Source organism: Aulonocara stuartgranti (assembly GCF_965226115.1).
Source record: "Aulonocara stuartgranti genome assembly, chromosome: 16".
Taxonomy (NCBI): domain Eukaryota; kingdom Metazoa; phylum Chordata; class Actinopteri; order Cichliformes; family Cichlidae; genus Aulonocara; species Aulonocara stuartgranti.
Genome location: NC_138952.1, coordinates 38073041 through 38093471, shown reverse-complemented (window position 1 = coordinate 38093471; position 20431 = coordinate 38073041). Strand labels below are relative to the sequence as shown.

The 20431-nt window shown below is 43.2% G+C and overlaps 1 long non-coding RNA gene across 1 annotated transcript; it reads right to left on the bottom strand.

The window, feature by feature from the left end:
• Positions 1-7497: 7497 nt before the first annotated feature.
• LOC309690712 lies at positions 7498-19603 on the bottom strand. Its single transcript, XR_014271795.1, has 5 exons — positions 19047-19603; positions 17680-17804; positions 17518-17595; positions 14008-14246; positions 7498-7694 (listed from the first exon to the last, which is right to left on the bottom strand). It is a non-coding gene; the product is annotated as an uncharacterized lncRNA (long non-coding RNA).
• Between the last annotated feature and the right edge of the window lie 828 nt (positions 19604-20431).

Sequence of the window (20431 nt, the reverse complement as noted above, 5' to 3'; positions counted from 1 at the left end):
TTCCTGGTTTGATGCCGTCTTTGTAGCCAGAAACCAGCTCTCTCCTCGGCTTCCTCCACTACACGCTTCCCCCACGCCAGTCTCCTCCGTCACTATAAAGGGGAGAGTCATGAGCTCCATCACCCTCACCTGTGCCGTCCAACGTCCCGCCACCAGCCTCCACTGCAGCAGGCCAGAGACCACACCCCTGCCACAATAAGTAAAAGTATATCCTTGCTGTACCCTTAATGCTAAATGTGCTAAATTAACCGCTGCCTTTGCCCCTTTGGGATTATTCTTATGTCACTGGGATGTTGACCTTTGACCTTCACATTAGAGAGATGGGCAGACATAATTAGTGTATGAATTTTAAAGTCACAGGTAATAAAGAGAGTGTAGCAAATGTAGTCAGGTTTATTACTCTGTATCACACATGAGTGCCCGAGGGAGGCGGGGCTGACTGGGGAGACACAGGAAACAGAGAGACAGGGCTGACTCGACATGAAACGATGAAACGTGGGACACGGGAACAGAAACTAAACACAGGCTGAAATGAACACTGAGGGAGGGAGAACTAAGATTACTGAGAGCCTGATAAATAAGAAGAACAAAAACCAAGAAAAACAAGAGTCAAAGAAAACCAAAAACACAAAGCATTGGGCCAGGACCCACTGCTGTGACATTTATATGTGATAAAAACATTAAAAACTGCTCAGATGTTGAAATCTTTCTACGTATACTTTAGGTTCAGCTCTCCAGCCTGGCATTTGGTTAAGCATGATTCAAACATTTTATTTTGTTTAACTGGTTTTAATTATAGTTACTTTTTGTGAACATTTGTTGCAGCATTTAAAAATACATCATTTATTTTCAAACTTTTATTTGATTTAGAGCATCATATTTGACCAACGTAAATGTTTTAATTTCATGTAAAATAACTGAAACAGTGAACTAAATATCTGAAATCTTTCCTTCCTTAAAAGTTATAATCCTACTTAAGTTATAGTGCAAACGCTTAAGCAACAAATATACTTAATGCTAATTAATTAATATTTCCCTTTGATGTTGCAACTATGCGGTCACTTCTGTCTTTAAACAAAATAATATTTTCCAGTTACAGAAATCATAAAGTCCAAACTAAAGTGCTACTGTTGCTATATGCATTTTATATAAATCATGGATGATGGTCCTGACATGAAGGAAGAGAAAGTTACAGGTTGCATCCTTTGACTTTGTCTCCGTGCCTTTGGGCGATTTTCAGAAGGACAGATGTTTCTGTTCAATTCTTAAATCAATTTTTTTCAAACGCAAACACTATTTTAAAGCTTCTAGAGAGTAAAATATTAATGATAATTATAATAACAATAATAAAAACAAAAGCTCTCAGATCCATCAAACCAAGCAGCAGAAAGAACAATAACTGAAGAGAAAACTTTAACCTTGTAGACTTCATTATGTTCCAGCTGCTCTACAGACGCTGTGACCTCGAACTTAAGCAGGTCGTAAAGTATGTGCAGCTCAATAACTTCATAATCAGACCCTGTGGTATTTAGGCAGCAGAACAACTAAGAATAACAACTACAAATAATGTTTTTAGATTTCTGTTGTACTGCAAGGTTCTGTACAGGAGAACCAAACCAAGAGCAAATATTACGTCTCATTTACACCTGAGCACGAAGAGCCATCAACATTTAGCAAATTGAATCATCTTTGTTTAGATGCAAGAAGAATCATATAGAAATGAAAAAGTATAAATATAAATCCAGAGCAAAGATATCCTCTAATTCAGCGTAGCACACGTGCAGCTGCTGCGATTCACGTAAGCATTCGGCTCGTCGCTGTTGCAGATTTTTCTCTCACTGTTCTGGCTCACAGCGCTGCAAACACAAAAATAAATATCCCCAAAGGTGTGAAAGGGAGCTAATTAGTAAGAGTATTGTTATTCTCCGCAGGAGTAGTCCAACAGTAGAAATCAGTCCAATAACAAGGTGTGTAACATCTAGCAGGGTGACAGAAAAACCCAGGGTAACTTCTAAGGACCTCAACGTCTCTCTCACATTGTGTTTTTTAAACATGCTTCCATTTGTCACTTCAGTCTTTACTCTGAAATACAGGAAGAGAAATCATGGCTGAAACAATTTCTCATGAAACCAGGGGTGTGGTCCAACAGTCAGTTTGGTGAGGAAGGTTCCTAACTGAGAGAAGTGACCCAGAAGTATCTGTGTAGCAGCCACAATGAATCCAGATCATGAGCTTTATTAACTGATCAAAGTCTCTTCTTTCATCTTCTGTATCATTCAGTTTGCATTGGTAATGCCCATTATTGTAATGCTTTTTTAAGATGAGCAAAACTTTATTTAACTTTGGGTTAGCTGGGATAAGTGATGGATGGAGGGAATTTTACTTCAGCCACAGAAATCCTAAACAGGAAGGAGGAGCAGAGTTACAGTGGATCACTATCCAGCAGGGAAACAAGGTTTATTTCAATTTCTTGGCCATGAGTGAGATTTACTGAGTGGGCAAATTAGGGAGACGACACCATCAGATCCCGAGCCCTCCATGTGTTAATCAAGAGACGGCTGCTGTGCTACATCCATAAATAATGAATAAATTAGGAGCTAAAGCTGAAAGGACAGTTTATTTATACCATCTTCACGTGAACACATTCAAGAACATCACAGATGAAGAAACATTAAAAACTTCCACACTGCATAAAGCAAGAAAAATAGTTTCTCTTTCAGGTGGTTTCAGAAAAACAGAAACATCAAGCATCTCCAAGACTCTCTTTGAAAGAACTAAAAACCTTTGTTATCATGGTCCAATCATGAGTGAACTCCCCGATGAAGCCTTGTGTGCTAAAACATGTCAGAGTTTCAAAGGTTAAACATGAGTTTCCAAAACGTTTTGCTGGAGAACAATGAACTATTTGACTGAGTTTCAATCATTTACAGACGAGCAAAACCAGGACAGAGAAAAAAGGACAAAACTGACTCAGTAAAAAACAGAAAAGAAGATCCCATGTAGATCTGTATTATGTAGAAGTTCAGCCCAGCAACCAGTTCAGTTCAACACAAGTTTAAATGATTCTATCTGAACTCTGTGGAGCCTGATCTCAAGCTTTTTGAGTCTGACACAGAAACCAGAGGATCTTTCTGTGTCTTCAGATTCACTGTGATCCAGTGATGGGAGTGATTTCAGCCCTGAGTGATGGCGCTGATGTTTGCACAGAGCAGACAATGAGGTGAATGTTTGGGCACATTGGTAACAGTGAAACAGTTTATTAGTAACGTGGGATCGTTTGTGTGCAGAGTATGAACTGAGATTCCTGAAGCTCTTGTCACACTGGTCACAGCTGTAGTTTCCTTCCATGTGTCCACGTTCATGACTGTTACGACTACCTGACTGTGAGAAGCTTCTCTCACAGTGTCTGCACTTGTGTGGTTTCTCTCCTGTGTGGACTCGTTTGTGTGATTTAAGGTCCCTTGCAGTGGTGAAGGATGACCCACACTGATCACAGAGGTGCTTTTTAACCCCACTGTGAATCAGTTCATGTTGTTTTAAGTGATGTGATGTGGTGAAGCTTCTCCCACATTCTTTGCAGTATTTCAGTTTGTCTCCAGTGTGTCTATGTTGATGTACTTTTAGGGTCTTTTGCTGACTGAAAGTTTTTCCACAGAGGTCACAATGAAAGTCTTTCCCACCACCACAGTGATGACAGGGTTGAGAACTGGATCCATCTGTGTCGCTCTGCTTCTAAACAAAGACACAAAGACAGTGTAAGTCAGTCCTTCAACATTTGTATCCTGACCGTCGCCTGAAATAAAGAGCTTCTCTGCAGACGTCCAACTACATTTGACTGTTTCAGTTAACACACTCAGTTTACTGGGCTGCAATAACTACAATACTACCACCATAATACTACAGTAATACTAAAATCATAACTGAAAGGAAAATCTGAATAATCACTCAGAGCTGCTTTTCCATGCAGTAGAATTGCTAACATGCTAACACAGTTTAATGAGCAGAGTTGTTCCAAACAGTCAGGCTAAAATGACAAGATAACAATATAAATACATACCTCACAGTAGCTGCACTTGTAGAGTCTCTTTCTGGTGTGGATCTGTTGGTGGTGTCTCAGGTGATGTGGAGATTTAAAAGTCTTCTCACACAGGTCACATTGATAAGGTCTCTCCTCAGTGTGGGTAAACGTGTCGTTGTAACTGTGCGTCTGTTGTAAACTCTTTGCCACACTGTTCACAGCAGTACACATCATGTCTGGTGTGAATGCGTAGGTGTGTATTTCGGCTCCCTCTCCGGCTGAAAGTTTTTCCACAGATGTCACAGCTGTATGCCTTAATTCCAGAGTGGGTAACTAGATGACTGTGTGTCAGAGATTTACAGTTAACAAACAGTCAGGTGAATAAACAACAATGAGACACTTGTGTAGGTTAACGTGCTGCACGGGTGAAAAGCTCAGAGCAAATCACACCGAACTGCAGTATTCGTTTATTTTTATAGGTTACATCGTCAATATGCAAATATAATCACATTTCCTGTCACGCAGGTCCTGATGTCTGTCTGCCTGCATGCAAGCTGTGTGTGTGTGTGTGTGTGTGTGTGTGTGTGTGTGTGTCACAGAGTATGTGTGTTGCAGGTCAATTTCTAAGAATAATATAATGCAAGTCAACCTCTGCGGATATGTATTTCTGTGCTGGTCTCTTGTCAGTGTCACAGGGTCAGCTTCCTGTTTCTACAGAAAACTGTGTCTGGTGAAATATGTATAACATAACTTTTGAAGCATAAGCAAATAAAACAATAAAAACTCCCTAACATTCCTCCCTGTTGTTACTGTATTTCACCACTTCAATCATACTTTATTATCAGCTAACAATCACTTGCTTATAACATTTTCAATTGTAGCATCATTCAGTATGTGTGAGTGTGTGTGTTCCTATACTAAATCTTCTTCGTCCGGTTCATCTTCTTGTGGCAGTCCAACATAGGTGATTACTGTGGCCTGTACCATCTTGCCAATCATTGATCTGATACAGGGTAGAATGCATGTAGAGAACATGCAAAGCAATAAAAGAAGAACTCCTATCAAGACAAGTCCTTTGATCACGAGGGTCGTCCAGCCGCCGCTCAGTAGCCAGGTCAGCCAGTCCTCTGTGTTCATGACATAGTCTTGTTGCTGTGCATTACTCAGTTGTCGTAACTTCTCCAGGGCGGTGGTCATGGTCAAGGAATGCACGTTATCTGGAATCTAGGTGCAGCAAGTGGTGTTGAATAAGACACAGAGGCCCCCTCTCTCAGCGAGAATCATGTCCAGGGCGACTCTGTGTTGCATGACCACTATTCTGATCGCGTCGATTTCCTCATTCTGAGCCTTGTTTTATCCATGTTGAGCTGTTCAGGAAAAGTCCAAATCTGTAGTCAAGAGTCTCGATCCTTAGCATGTTTTTTCCATTCCCGATCCATGGGAAAAGTGAGTGCAGGACTTTCTGTCCGGTGGTCCACAACTTGAACTCCGCTGGCACATCACTGCCCCAGATTGGATCATGAGGTTGCACGTCATCGGTGCTCCTCTTGCGTCTTGGTTGGTCCTGATGGACCAACTTATGTTCGGGGGAAATTGGCACGGGGCATTGCCGTCCTGGGAAAAGCAAAGCATATGTTGGATCAGAAAGCACTGCACATTTTATACTGTGCTTTACTACTGCCATATATGAGCTACTGTGTAGAGGTCTGGGGAAACACATACAAAAGTAACACACAAACAATAACTATAATACAGAAAAGGGCCATTAGATTAATAAATAATGTAGGGTACAGGGACCATACAAATGCACTCTTTGTCAAAATGCAAGCTATTAAATTCCAAGACTTGGTGAAGCTTAAAACAGCGCAAATAATGTATAAAGTCAGAAATAAATTGCTTCCCAAAGAAATCTGTAAATTGTTCATAGAAAGAGAAGGTGGGTATAACTTAAGAGGGAAATGGAATTTAAAAATACAAAGTGCTAGAACAACTTTAAAAACGATGTCTATCTCAATTGCAGGAGTTAAATTATGGAACAGTCTAACAGAAGAAATAAAAGACAGTCAAAACATAAAACAGTTTAAAGTAAAATATAAAAACCTAATTTTAAATAAGTATAAGAATGAAGAAAACGGGGTTAACCCAGGATGGTAATGTTGCTGGTAATGGTGTTGCGGTTCTTTTTTGGTTGTTTTTTTGTTTTGTTTTGGTTTGTTGTTTTTCCATAACTTGTGTATCTGCAAATATACACATTCTGTATTTTTCATATGAAAGAAACTATACTGTGGTGGGGCTTGCTAATTTCTTGTTTTTGATTTATGTATGTTATGTTTTGTTTTACTTCATATGTTTATATGTTTCATATGTTGTTTGTTTAATTTAAGACAAAAAAAAAAATTAAATGAATGAGAGGTAAAACTTGAGGGGGTAGGGACAAATAAGTAAATACTTCAGCCTACTCCTTTTCAAACAAATAATGGAATGATATTTTGTAATGATTGTGAAGGCACATGTTTGAAATGTTTGAAATAAAAATGAACTGAACTGAACTGAACTGATGGAATATTCTGAACGTGTGGTCTGACACTAAAATTGGGGCGCAGAGTCCGGTGCTGTTGGGTGGGATGGTGAAGTATGTCTTTGAGCCACATGCCCAAGCTGTACCCTGCACCCAATATGTGCCATTCAGGAAGCTTATCCGTGCCTTTCTGTCCTGCGGCATCCGGAAAGTCTGGGAGCAGTTCTGGTTCATCCCCAGCTTTCTGTTGCCGTATGCGAAGGTGAAACACATTGGATGTTGTATTCCTGGTTCCCTCCTGACGTTGAAAGATTTTCCCTTGTCATTGGTCGCATTCAGGTGTACCCAGTATTGGTCATCACAGCTGTAGTTCCAGTCTGAGACCTCTGGCGCACAAGAAACTACCTCATTAGGTTTAAAGTTGATCAGTGCTCCTTTACACCGTCGCAGGTCAATTTTTGTGACTTGTCTTTTTAACTCAAGCTTGAAGGCGAAGATGTCTTCGGGGGAAAATGTTCCGCTGGTGGCTTTGTAGAATGTACATAGGGCTTCGGAAAGGCTGGGTGATTTTCCATACAGGGTGGCTTGCATTGCTGTTGTTGGGAGGTGTGAACAGACGTAGCAGCCAGTGTGGTTGTCTTCTGTATGTACTCGGTTGTAGACGTACCGGTACCAGGCATTGTTCAGCCAGGGGTGGTTATGCTCTTTATCCATATCCTTTAGGTATAAGTTGTCATACGACCATTTCTTCTGCAGGTGGTGCTGTGGGTCCTTGTCTCTCCAGGTGAGTATCAGTAGGCTCACTAGGAGCGCAATGCCAGTCATTATGAGGACAAGGTTCTTCATTATGACCAGGCACACCCGGGCTCCAGGTGAGTAGACCACTGGCGAGAAGACAAAAGGGCAGGATATACCCAAACAGCCCTTTCCTCCACCAGGAGAACACCTAGGAGTCGGGGGAACCGGCGTCTATGCTTGTGTTGTCACTCACTTTTTTGCAGTGGCTTTGGTGGATCCAAGATGGTCTTTCTGCTATTTTGCAGGCAGTCGGTGTGCTGAGTAAGACCTGATATGGGCCTTCCCACCTTGGTGAATTCCAATTCTTTCTCTGGAGTACTTTGATCAGGATCCAATCACCTGGTTGCAACCTGCAAGAAACTGGAGAGGTATCATCCGGCAGTTTATTGTTTAGCACAATTTCTTTATTCTCAAATAGTTTAGTCATCCACTCTGCTAGGGTGGTTTCTCTTATAGACTTATTAATAGGCTCACTAGTGAGAGGCAGCGGAAATTGCCTCCCATGAACGATTTCAAAGGGTGTGAGCTTTTGCGAACCCTGGGTTAGTCGCATCCACATCTTCACCAGGCCCAAACACTCAGGCCTTTGTCTGATTTTATCAGAGTAGGAATGCCGTAAGTAGGAATAAAATGGTTGCATAAACATTTTGCTACTGAGATTACATCTGCTCTTTTTACTGGATAGATTTCTGGCCATTTTGAGAACACATCCACAATTACTAGAGCGTATTTTGATGTTTGACATCCGTTCAGTTCAATAAAATCCATGTGGATTGTGTGAAATGGGTGCGGTGGTGTTGGGGAAAAGCCTCTTTTAGGCCTGAGGTTTCCCTGTGCAATATGTTTCTGGCAAATCATGCATGTTCTGATAAACTCTTGTGCTGAAGCTTCAAAATTTTGAGTATAGAAGTGTTTGGGGAGGATACTCATCATTCCACCCCTTGACAAATGCTTTAAGCTATTTGTCACTAATGCTGCTGTCTTGTGTAGCAATTTTGTAGCCGTCCTCCACACTTTAGCCATTTCTTTCGCTCTGCTATAGGAGTGGCTTCCTATTCATCTCTAAGTACATCAAGTGGTATTAGCTGTGAAGTTTCAGACATTAAAGTTCATATTGGTTGCTGTGCGGCCGTCTTTGTGGCTTGGCCTGCGAAGTTATTGCCTTTAGTAACCTCTGAATTACCTTTTGTGGCGTGCAACGCATATTGACTGTCAGTGTGAATATATATATTGACCTTTGCGCAGCATGCACGTATGATAGCCGTTAGTTCTGCACTCTGTGCCGAAAAAGAGGAAGTTAGGGCTTTACTTCTATAACTGTGTTTAGATGCAGAGCCATCTACAAAACGTCTGCGAATGTAGACTGTGGTACTGTGGTAAGCTGTAAATATCACTTCTCTGTTTCGTTTCCTCTTCTAGCTTCTTTAGACAGCAGTGCGCGTCTGCAATGCAAGTCTTAGATCATTAAATGCTTTTTCTGCTTCTGGGGTCCATTCTATTTTATCTTTCAGTGCTTGATTTTTTCCATAAATTAAGTTTTGCAATGGACCAGCCAACGGAGCATATGCAGGTATCCAGCATCTGCAAAAATTGCAGAGACCTAAATAACTCATCATTTGTTGTTTTGTGAGCAGTTTTTTGTAGCATTTTGCACCGCTAGTTACATATATATATATATATATATATATATATATATATATATAGCAGCTGGATAGCGTAGTGGTTAAACTACACGCCTTTGGAACAGAGGATCGCAAGTTCGATTCCTGCCTGGGGCGTCTGTATCCAGTAAGGGTCCTAAGGCTAGACCCCCTATGCTAAGCAAGCCTACCGCAGACATGAGCGAGACAGATAAATATGAAGGCATGCCGGCTCGGACGTCGCCCGGATCAACAAGGTCCGCGTCAGGTGTTGAGGAACCAGGGCACCCTGATGAAAAGTGGGCTACTGGAACAAGAAGGCATCGGTGGGCAAGGGACGAAAACAGGGCGTTGTTGGAATGCTACTACGCAAGTAACCCCGGCGGAAGGGGCTACATGAATAGGATGAGGGACCTATGGATTCTTCGATACCCAACATCCACAATGACGGCGAAACAACTAGTAGCTCAGTGTTCCAACATTCGAAAGAAGGGACTGCTCTCACAGCTAGAGATTGACGAGGTACAACACAAATGCTACGGCAAGGAGGAGTCAGGACGCCAGGTCAGGGGGGAGATATCATCACCCCCACCCAAGATTGGGTACATAGCCCCAAGTGCGATAGGAGAAGGATCGTTGAGTGCCAGAGGAACTGACCTGAAAAATAGGATCATGGCCAAGCTTGAAACCTGGATCCCCCGTAGCCGGTTACCAAGATTACGTGAAGTACCCTCAGAAGGTCTGCTAGATGATGTTAATGCAGCACTACGGGCAATACCTACAACCACGATTACCGAAACTAACAAGCTGATCTACAATACAGCAGCAGTGATCAGTGAGATGCTTGGCTACAAGTTGAACAGCCACAAGGGGCAGTACCCTCCATGGAGAAGGAGGCTAGAGGGCAAGATCAAAGTAGCACGGAGGGAGGTTAGCCAACTAACGGAGTTGCAGAAAGGTGTGACAAATAAGGTGCCTAAGAAATACAGCAAGCTGTCCATACCTGAGGCCTTGGAAACTGCCAAGCAAAGACTCACAGCCTTGGCCAGCCGCTTGAGGAGGTACACCAGAGAGATAGAAGGCAGGAGAATAAACCAGCTGTTCTCCACAGAACCAGCAAAGGTGTACTCTCAGTGGCAAGGGAACAATAAGAGAACAGCACCACCAAGGCTGGAGACGGAGCAATACTGGAAGAGCATATGGGAGAAGGATGCAACCCATAACGGCAATGCTCAGTGGCTAGTGGATCTGAGGGCAGACCACAGCGACCTCCCTGAACAGGGTCCAGTAACCATCACAGTGGCAGATATCCAAGAAAGGGTCTCCAGTATGAAGAGTTGGACAGCACCAGGGCCCGACATGGTTCACGCCTACTGGCTGAAGAAGCTGACTGCACTCCACGAGCGTCTGGCAGCACAAATGAACCAGCTGCTAGTTAACGAGAGACACCCGGAATGGCTAACTGAAGGCCGGACGGTCCTGATCCCCAAGGACCCCAAGAAGGGACCGGTCCCCTCCAACTACCGACCAATAACCTGCCTCAGTACTACATGGAAGCTCCTGTCAGGCATCATATCGGCTAAGATGAACAGGCACATGGGTCAATACATGAGCGGGACACAGAAAGGAATTGGCAAGAATACCAGAGGTGCAAAACACCAGCTACTGGTAGACAGAACAATCAGCCGAGACTGCAAGACCAGACTGACCAACCTGTGCACTGCCTGGATTGATTACAAGAAGGCCTATGACTCAATGCCCCACAGCTGGATACTGGAATGCCTAGAATTGTACAAGATCAATGGGACCCTAAGAGCCTTCATCAGGAACTCAATGGGGATGTGGCGTACAACACTAGAGGCCAACTCCAAGCCCATAGCACAAGTTACCATCAAGTGCGGGATCTACCAAGGAGATGCTCTGTCCCCACTGCTGTTCTGCATAGGCCTGAACCCCCTCAGTGAGATCATTAACAAGACTGGCTACGGATACCGACTACGGAACGGAGCAGTTGTCAGCCACCTCCTGTACATGGATGACATCAAGCTGTATGCCAAGAGTGAACGAGACATCGATTCACTGATCCACACTACCAGGCTATACAGCAATGACATTGGAATGTCGTTTGGACTGGAGAAGTGTAGTCGGATGGTAACAAAGAGAGGGAAGGTAGTCAGAACTGAGGGGATTGAACTACCAGAAGGCAACATTGCAGACATAGAGGACAGTTACAAGTACTTGGGGATCCCGCAGGCAAATGGGAACCATGAAGAGGCCGCTAGAAAGGCTGCAACCACCAAGTACCTGCAGAGGGTCAGGCAAGTCCTGAGGAGTCAGCTGAATGGTAAGAACAAGATCCGGGCCATCAACACATACGCCCTGCCCGTGATCAGGTACCCTGCTGGGGTAATAAGCTGGCCAAAGGAGGAGATAGAAGCCACTGACATAAAGACAAGAAAGCTCCTTACCATGCATGGAGGGTTTCACCCCAAGTCCAGCACCCTGAGGCTGTACGCTAAGCGGAAGGAAGGGGGCCGGGGACTGGTGAGTGTCAGCACCACAGTCCAGGATGAGACAAGGAACATCCAAGAATACATTGGGAAGATGGCCCCAACTGACCGAGTGCTCAGTGAATACCTCAGGCAGCAGAAACCCAAGAAAGAGGATGGAGACGAGGAACCATCATGGAAGGACAGGCCCCTGCACGGTATGTACCACCGGCAGATAGAGGAGGTGGCTGATATCCAGAAATCCTACCAGTGGCTGGACAAAGCTGGACTGAAAGACAGCACAGAGGCACTAATCATGGCAGCACAAGAACAAGCTCTGAGCACAAGATCCATAGAGGCTGGGGTCTATCACACCAGGCAAGACCCCAGGTGCAGGCTGTGTAAAGATGCCCCAGAGACAATCCAGCACATAACAGCAGGGTGCAAGATGCTAGCAGGCAAGGCATACATGGAACGCCATAACCAAGTGGCCAGCATAGTGTACAGGAACATCTGTGCTGAGTACAACCTGGAAGTCCCGAGGTCAAAATGGGAGATGCCCCCAAGGGTGGTGGAGAATGACCGAGCTAAGATCCTGTGGGACTTCCAGATACAGACGGACAAAATGGTGGTGGCTAACCAACCGGACATAGTGGTGGTAGACAAACAGAAGAAGACGGCCGTAGTGATCGATGTAGCGGTTCCGAATGACAGCAATATCAGGAAGAAGGAACACGAGAAGCTGGAGAAATACCAAGGGCTCAGAGAAGAGCTCGAGAGGATGTGGAGGGTGAAGGTAACGGTGGTCCCCGTGGTAATCGGAGCACTAGGTGCGGTGACTCCCAAGCTAGGCGAGTGGCTCCAGCAGATCCCGGGAACAACATCGGAGATCTCTGTCCAGAAGAGCGCAGTCCTGGGAACAGCTAAGATACTGCGCAGGACCCTCAAGCTCCCAGGCCTCTGGTAGAGGACCCGAGCTTGAAGGATAAACCGCCCGCAGGGGCGTGCTGGGTGTGTTTTTATATATATATATATGTGTGTGTGTGTGTGTGTGTGTGTAGAGAGAGAGAGAGAGAGAGAGATGAAATAAGAAAACTTTAACTTCAAAGTTGAAATATGTAAGTTGAGTGAAATGTGTGAATTCTTTGAGAAACAAGAAATTATTTAAACATGCCTTAAATGATAATTGATAAGATTTTAACGATTCCGATTTCCGATTCCATTTTCGATTCTGTTTAACGATTCGATTCCTTATCGATTCTCTTATCGATTCTTTTTTTTTAAAAAGGAGAACACTAAAGTCGATTAGCTTAGAACTGTGTTTTATATCTTCTCTTTGAACAAGATAGAAATTTAGGAGTAACATGGCCTTACAAACCCAACAGTGAGATCTTAAGAGATCCAGCCTATGGCTCTTCAATGTGGTGTCACAGGGTCCCCAGGAAAAAAAATGTATATGTAAAATAATAAAATAAATATTCTCCTGTAGCAATAACAAAGTTTAACATAAATTATTCTGTAGCAATTACACAAGAATATCCAGTAATGTCCTGCCTACAATTAAACACATTCACTTACCAAAGTGAAATCGGGGGCATCTGCTGTGGCAAATGGGTGCAAGCCTTTGACCACAAACTTAGTCACTGCTCGGTGACGTTCGTCTATCCTGCCTGAAAGGAGACGCTACCGGTAGACTGCAGCGAGAACTGCCAGCATCTGAGCCAGACTCTGTCTCTTTCATCATGGTCACTAAATGCAACGCACAGTAATAGCAGGTTTTGTAATAAGGTAAATCGCGCTAACATAATATGCAATGCTAATTGATTAGTTACCTGCAGTATTAACGGGAGAGGACGTGGAAACGCTACCGCTGCTGCTGGGTTGAGCTTCGCTAGTCCGGAGCGGATCAAAAACACGACATTCGTTGAAAGCAATCGCGTGTTTTTTGAGCAAATGCTTTTGCATGTTCGTAGTGTTTCCTCCCTCTGATGAAATCTCTACTTTGCAAGTATTGCACGTTGCCCTGTTGTCATCCTTTCTCATAAAGTGTAACCAAACTTTTGAGCGTTTGTGCCGCTCAGGCGCCGTGTTTCCTACTGGGTAAAAGACGCTACTCAACGTGATGACGTCATTCGGGGCGACTGGAATCGATAAGGGAATCGTTTTTAAAAGTGGCAAACGATTCCAAGGAATTGAAACAGTGGGAACCGGTTCTCAACAAGAACCGGTTTTCGATACCCATCCCTAGCTGTTGGACTCATGAACAATAACCGTATGACTATTCGCACCACTAACACATGACCCTATACTGTATTCTCTGCATCCGTTCCATTTTTGCACTGACCATCACCTGCGCACATGTATACATCAATCTGCTTAGCACTTTATATTTTTATGTTTATTTAAGCGTTGTCTGACAGTATGTTTTGCACTAAGTACCGCAGCAATTTCCTAATGTTGTAAACCTGCTCAACATTTGGCAATAAAACCCTTTCTGATTCTGATTGTGTCAGCAGTGTTTGATGTTTTTTTTCTCTTACTGACCTTCTGTCAGCCTCCCTAAAATTGACCTCGCCACCTCCATCACATTGTCTGAATGCACCTGCACCATCACTTCTACTGTTTTCAGTCTGTCTGCATTCTCCAGCTGGCACTTATAGATTTTAGGGAAGTCAGCTCCAGGTTCATACTGCAGGTAAAAGTGGAAAAGCTTCAGGTCCTCTTCTCCCAATTTCTTCAACATTTCCAGGAGCTGCACAGGTGAGGGCTTCTCCATCTTTGATCTGTTAAACATGATATCATGTGAACAGTCAGTCTCATCACATCTACTTTTTACTAATTTAATATATTTCACAGCAGATTACATGTTTGATTATTTAAGATTTACTTAGGATTGATTTTTTTTCTGGATGGATTCTTCTGTGATGGGAATAACATCACAAACTGCATGATAAAGAATCAATAATGAGACCTGATGTCTGTGAAGGTTCTCATGAGACCTGATACAATAAGAACTGACCCCAAAACACCAAAGGATCATTAAAAGAGAATTGTGCAGAACTAAGTGTAACATGTAACTTTAACTCTAACACTGCTGTTAAAATGTAAATGAAATAAAAACTGATTGAACTGATCAACGTGTCAACAGAATACAAAGAGAGCTTACAGACTTTAGAAAACTGTTTAAAATCAGCTGAGTGAATAAAAATGTAATATGAATTTAAATAAAGAAAATAAAAGCAGAAGACTCCAGAAAAAAAATGAAGGTTCTCAGTCATCCAGGTCATCGTAGTCTAAGGAGCTTGAAAAGAAAACCATCTGGACTTTAAGTTGCTTGAAGATGTTTCACCTCTCATCCAAGAAGCTTCTTCAGTTCAAGATGGTGGAAAGTCCCAGATTTAAACCCAGTGGGAGTATCCCACTGAGAGGGACAATAGGCCCCCTAATGATCCTCTACCTAATCACATGAGCCAAGGTGTGAAAACGGGTGTGGGTCACAATCAGCCAAGGTTTCAGTTTCCTGATTTTAGATGGCCCTCAATTAGCCCTATCAAGAGTTATTCTTGAGCCTGTTTAACATGAGGTTTCTAAATCAGGAATCTGGTACCAAGGAATTCATTATAATAACAGTTACAATATAATTATCTGATGACGGGTTAACTCTGGTTCTTGGAGATATTCTCAGGCTCCTGTTGAATCTAATGAGCTAGTTCGCCTCTGTCAGAGCAGACAAACACACAGCTGAGCTTAAACTTTGGCCACTGAGGGCTGCACTCACAGACTGGAGCTGATCACTCGCTCTAAAACACAAACACACCAGTTTCACACAAATCCTAATAACTAATAAATATCAGGTGGAAATGTCTCACACTCATTAACAGTGTTGGGACTAACGCGTTATTAAGTAACGCGTTACAGTAACTACGTTATTATTGTGGTAACGAGCACGGTAACTAGTTATTATGCCAAAATCAGGGACGCGTTACTCGTTACTGGGATTTAGATAGGGTCGTTACTCGTTACTTCGTGTGGTGGCTATCGCGGAGCTTCCACAGATTCAGTAACATTAGCAAGTGGTGGAGGCCAGCAGGTGGATGAGAGAAAGCAACACGTTCTCAGGCTGGAGAAAGGGGACGCAGAAGGAAAAGAGACCCGAGGCGGCCGCCGGTCCAAGTGTGAACTGAACTTCAGGTAAGAAGTTATGACCTGCAGTCTCTCTGGGTCAGATATAAACCAAGTTTAGGTGGAGTTTATTTTCGTTATGCTGACTTTTTCCGTACTGCGTGCTAGCTAGCATGACGGAGTTTCTATATAGCTGGGTGGGTGCTATGAAGTTAATGATGTTGAACTTTATTTTGTTCATAAGTTATTAGAGTTGCCAACCGTCCCGTCTGGTATTCAGAGAAAATATTACGCGTTTCTTATTGAGGTGAAAAGGAACAGAGTTTGTCCCGTAATTCAGCTACAATGAAAAAGACACAAAGCTGGAGTTATTCTGTGTCTTTGCTGCACAGCTGCCTCTTCTTCTCTCATTCTCCCCCCTCCCTCTCCCGTTTCTACTTCAATCATGAAAACTGATCAATGATCAGCTGATCGTCTCTCTTGTTTGTTTATCGCCCACTTTGCGCCAAAAGAGGAAACCAGCGGATGTCGCGCTAAACAACAGCAGCATGTTTAAGCTTGATCAGCTGTTGTTAGAATTTATTTAATATTAATTTCTAGTATCAGCTGATGTTTGCTGGAGCCACAGCTGTAAAGCTGCTGGTCATGATATCGGTTTGTATATCTGGTGAGAGGGAAACATGAAGATGAAACCAGGAGATGTCCTTACTGGATCATCAGAGCTGAACAGGTGATGGAGAAACAGGTTTACCTTTTAGGTCACATGAATGAGTTGAAGAGAAGTTATGAACTGTTTCGGAGAGACAAATAACACCAGGATCCTTTTTTAGGTAGCTGACAGCTGGTAACTGTGCAGGTGCGGATCTAGCAAAGTTTTGCCAGGGGGGCCAGGTAGGGCATTAACAGGGAGAGGTGGGCTCAAAGAAATACTTTTCTATCTTATTCTCATTTAAAATGTCTCGCTTTTAAAAAATAATTATCTGAATCTTACAACAAACGATTGATAGATTAATGCATATATACCATCAAAACAGTGTACATCACTGTCACAACAGCGTTTGTTTTCATTCAAAGGCTTTATAATTTTTCCTATAATGGTGGGCCAGTCTCTAGTCAAAATGTCTGGGCCAATTTTCTGTCCCAGTCCAGCCATGTATGCAGCTCATCTGCAGTCTGGTGTTGCCTACATCTTCCTATTCAGAAGGCAGAATTTCCGAGTTCTGAGTACAATCGAAAGCACCACGACTGCAGTTTTTGTGTTGGATGTAAAAGGCGCACATGACGCTGTGACGCAGGCTAGAATCATGGCAGCAGTCAATGACGGTCCAGGCGTGGGATTTCTCTCATGGAAATATGCACATTATCTTTTCCTTTCTATTGGTAGGTGGCACAGTGCACTGTGGCAAGTAAGCAAGCTAGAAGACTGGCAAAGTTATGGAAGCAACACATTAACAAGAGAATTCTGAGTAAAACCAAAGTTACTTTCCCTAGTAACTAGTTACTTTGAAAGTAACGAGTAACTTGAAGTAACTGAGTTACTTTTGAGAGAAGTAACTAGTAATGTAACTAAGTTACTATTTTAAAGTAACTTACCCAACACTGCTCATTAAACTATTCATCCTTGTCCATCCAGCAACACCTGAAACATCTGAGTGAAAGTTCCTCCCTACACTGTGTTTGAAGCAAAGCACAAAGGAGACACCTGCTGGAGCAGCTGGAGTCCTGCAGACACTCAGCCTCTTCACTACACAAACACCTCCCACAACATCCACCCTATACACTCTGACTGCTGTGTTTGTGGAAACACTCCAACACCCATTGCTTCACATATGACCATAGAAATGTGTGTGAAAAGGAGGTGAGCTGACATTAAACACGATGGAGGATTTATTCACAAACACTGAGTCACAACAACATTTAGACACATATTACCTCTCTGCAGGAGGACCACCGCCCTTTAACTTGTCACTCTGTAAGGACACAGAGCTGGGTGGAGGTCCAGGCTGGTTCCTGTGAATAATGATGGAGCAGTGATGTGAGTGCTGAGCTGTGACGTGGAGAAGGGTCATGGACAGTTAGAGTTGGTCATCTCACCTCTGAGCTTTGGTCTGGCTCTCATGTTCCCCACACAGAGTGGTTTTAGAGGGAGGGACTCCCTCCTCTCTGTCTCACACTGATCCATGCTGCTCAATTCACATCAGCTCACACACACTTTCTACCTTCACCTGCAGAGGAAACACAAATCATTCATGTGCACATCAACTGAAATCCTCCTTTCCATCATGTGTGCTGTCCAAATATCAGCTGCTTCTTTCCTGCTTCATCTCAGTGTCAGCTGAGAGAATGACAAACCCACTATGTGTCAACATTTGATGGATGATGAAATGTGAAATGATACTGACCTAAATCTGTCCTAACGATAATGAGAAGCTTTGATGAGTTGTGACTCTCTGAGGTGTTACTAGGATGTAGAAGCACTGGAGCGCATCCCTGAAATCTTTGCTATTTTCACTTGATAACAGCAGCTGTTTAAAGTTATTGAGAGTATTTGACAGTAAAGTGAATGTAAATGTGAGACACTGTGTGCTCACAGCTAAAGGCTGCAGTCAGCTGTGTTAGAGCCTCTTTCACACAATGATCCTTTAATAAACACTCCATGAGCTCCATGTTGATGAAGCAGTCACGTGTGAGCTTGTGTGCTGACATGTTGACAGTGTGACTTCAGCTTTTACAGGCTTCCTGTTTCATATTACACTTCCTCCTCACAGTCAGCCTCATTTCACAGCTGTAACTAAATTTCCTGAAGAAAATCCACAAACAGCTGAAAGTGAAGCATCACTTCCTGTATGAGGCGCCAACAGTCTTTTTACATGTCATGTCTAAGTTACATCTGGAATAAATCATCATTTACAAAGGCTGCTGCTCTATAGCAGCAGACAGAGAGCTCTCTGTAACCATCTGACCATCCACTACCTCTGTGCTGCAGCTCTCATTCACACAGGGCTCAATTGCATTTTTAACTTGTGTCTTTAAGAGCTCTGAGCGTTAGCATGCTGTCTGCTTAGCTTAGCGTTATTATGCTGTGTGGCTAGCTTAGCATCAGAGCACTGCAGGTGTCTCGTGTGTAAATATTAATCGGTAAAGGTCCTCTGTGGACTCTGTGAACTCAAAAAGTACAAACTATAAGAACACAAACAAGAACGTAGCTCAGAGTGGCGGACACACTCGCCTCGTTGGTCCAGCTGTGAGTCCGTTACCGTGAACTATGGAGCGGCAGATTTGTGCCGGAACTAAGCTGCACACAGCTGATGTTAGCCAGGAAACATTACACACTGACTTTAATGGAGAGACCGGAAAAACAAACACACACAGTTTGTTGTGTAAAGAAATCAAACATGAGCTGAACAAAAAGTAAAGTTCTTAAAGAAAAACTGTTAAAGGAGGAAACAAAGCAAACTTACAGTTTCTTCACACACCAACAACAAGCTCCACTCCACACCTGGGCCCTGTTTCAGGAAGCCGGTTTGGAAAACTCAGAGTGAAAAACGACACTCACGGTTGAGTAACCCCGAACTGTCCAACTCGGAATATTCCGTTTCAGAAAGGCTGATAACAATTAGTTCAGTCAACGCGGAGTTGCTTTAACCCCAAGTGAAGCGCGCGGACGAGGATACATAAAGCCCTGATAAGCGGAGCACAGATTAAGCGAGTCACCATGGAGACGGAGGGAAAGAAGGCGCGGTCAATGTATCTTACAGCGCTTGAGGCCGAAATTCTGATGGCAGCATATGCCGATAACATGCAAATTCCGCGGAAAAAAGTAACACAGCCACAGCTGCAAAAGCATGCATGGCAAAACATAGCCGACAGAGTCAATGCGTGAGTGTTAATATAAACATTGATCGAGGGATTTCCACCCATTTAACACGTTATTTTATCATATGTTATTTTATTTGTTATTTTATACATTTTATTTTGTGATGTGATGTGAGCGCAGGTGCAACCCAACAGGCCCCAAACGTGCCTGGAAGCAAGTAAAAATGAAATATAAAAATATAGTCCAAACAGGTAAGGTGTAATTGTATTATGAGCCATAGTGCTTGGTCTGTTTGTCCCATGTAAATCAATTGCAGTTAGAGGCTACATTAATTTTCTTTCTGTAAGCACTTATTGAAATTATCTGAGCACATTACAAGTACATATTTGCTTACTCTGTATGCTCACATGTGGCCCGTTATAGCCAACAGAAAAAAAGCGGAGGCCCGAAAAACAGGTGGGGGTCCTCCACCACCACCACTCACAGAGGCTGAGCAGTTGGCCCTCAGCCAAAACAGTGGGCACCCTGTGGCCGAAGGCATCTCTGCGGGGACATCCTCTGAGGCAATAACCCCGCAAGACACAAGTGCCTACATAAGGGGTAAATTCAAAATAATACATGATGTGCATACATCCTTTCTTCACAGTCACCTTTGCAGTGCTGCTCATTCATTTGATAAACTCTTTACCATAATGGATTATTTTGTAGTGAAGTTATTTTCCGACTGATCTTGCCTTCCCTCAGCCTTGGTTGTCTTTGAGAGCATAATGACAATGAAGTGTAAGGTGCTTGGTATGTTTGTTAATTGCCATTTGGTCCCTTGTAAGTTATAAGTGACCTGTATAAACCTCATATTCTATCAGTTGATGGTGATGGTGTACTGCATCTGGTGCAGCCTCCTGTTGAGCCAGACCAACATGCAGTTGTGAGTAATACTCCACAGATTATATGAGTTTACAGTAGAACAGCAATGTTGTCTATTTCTTTACTACAGGAAAATAATGAAGAAACATTGACAGCTGTTAAGGA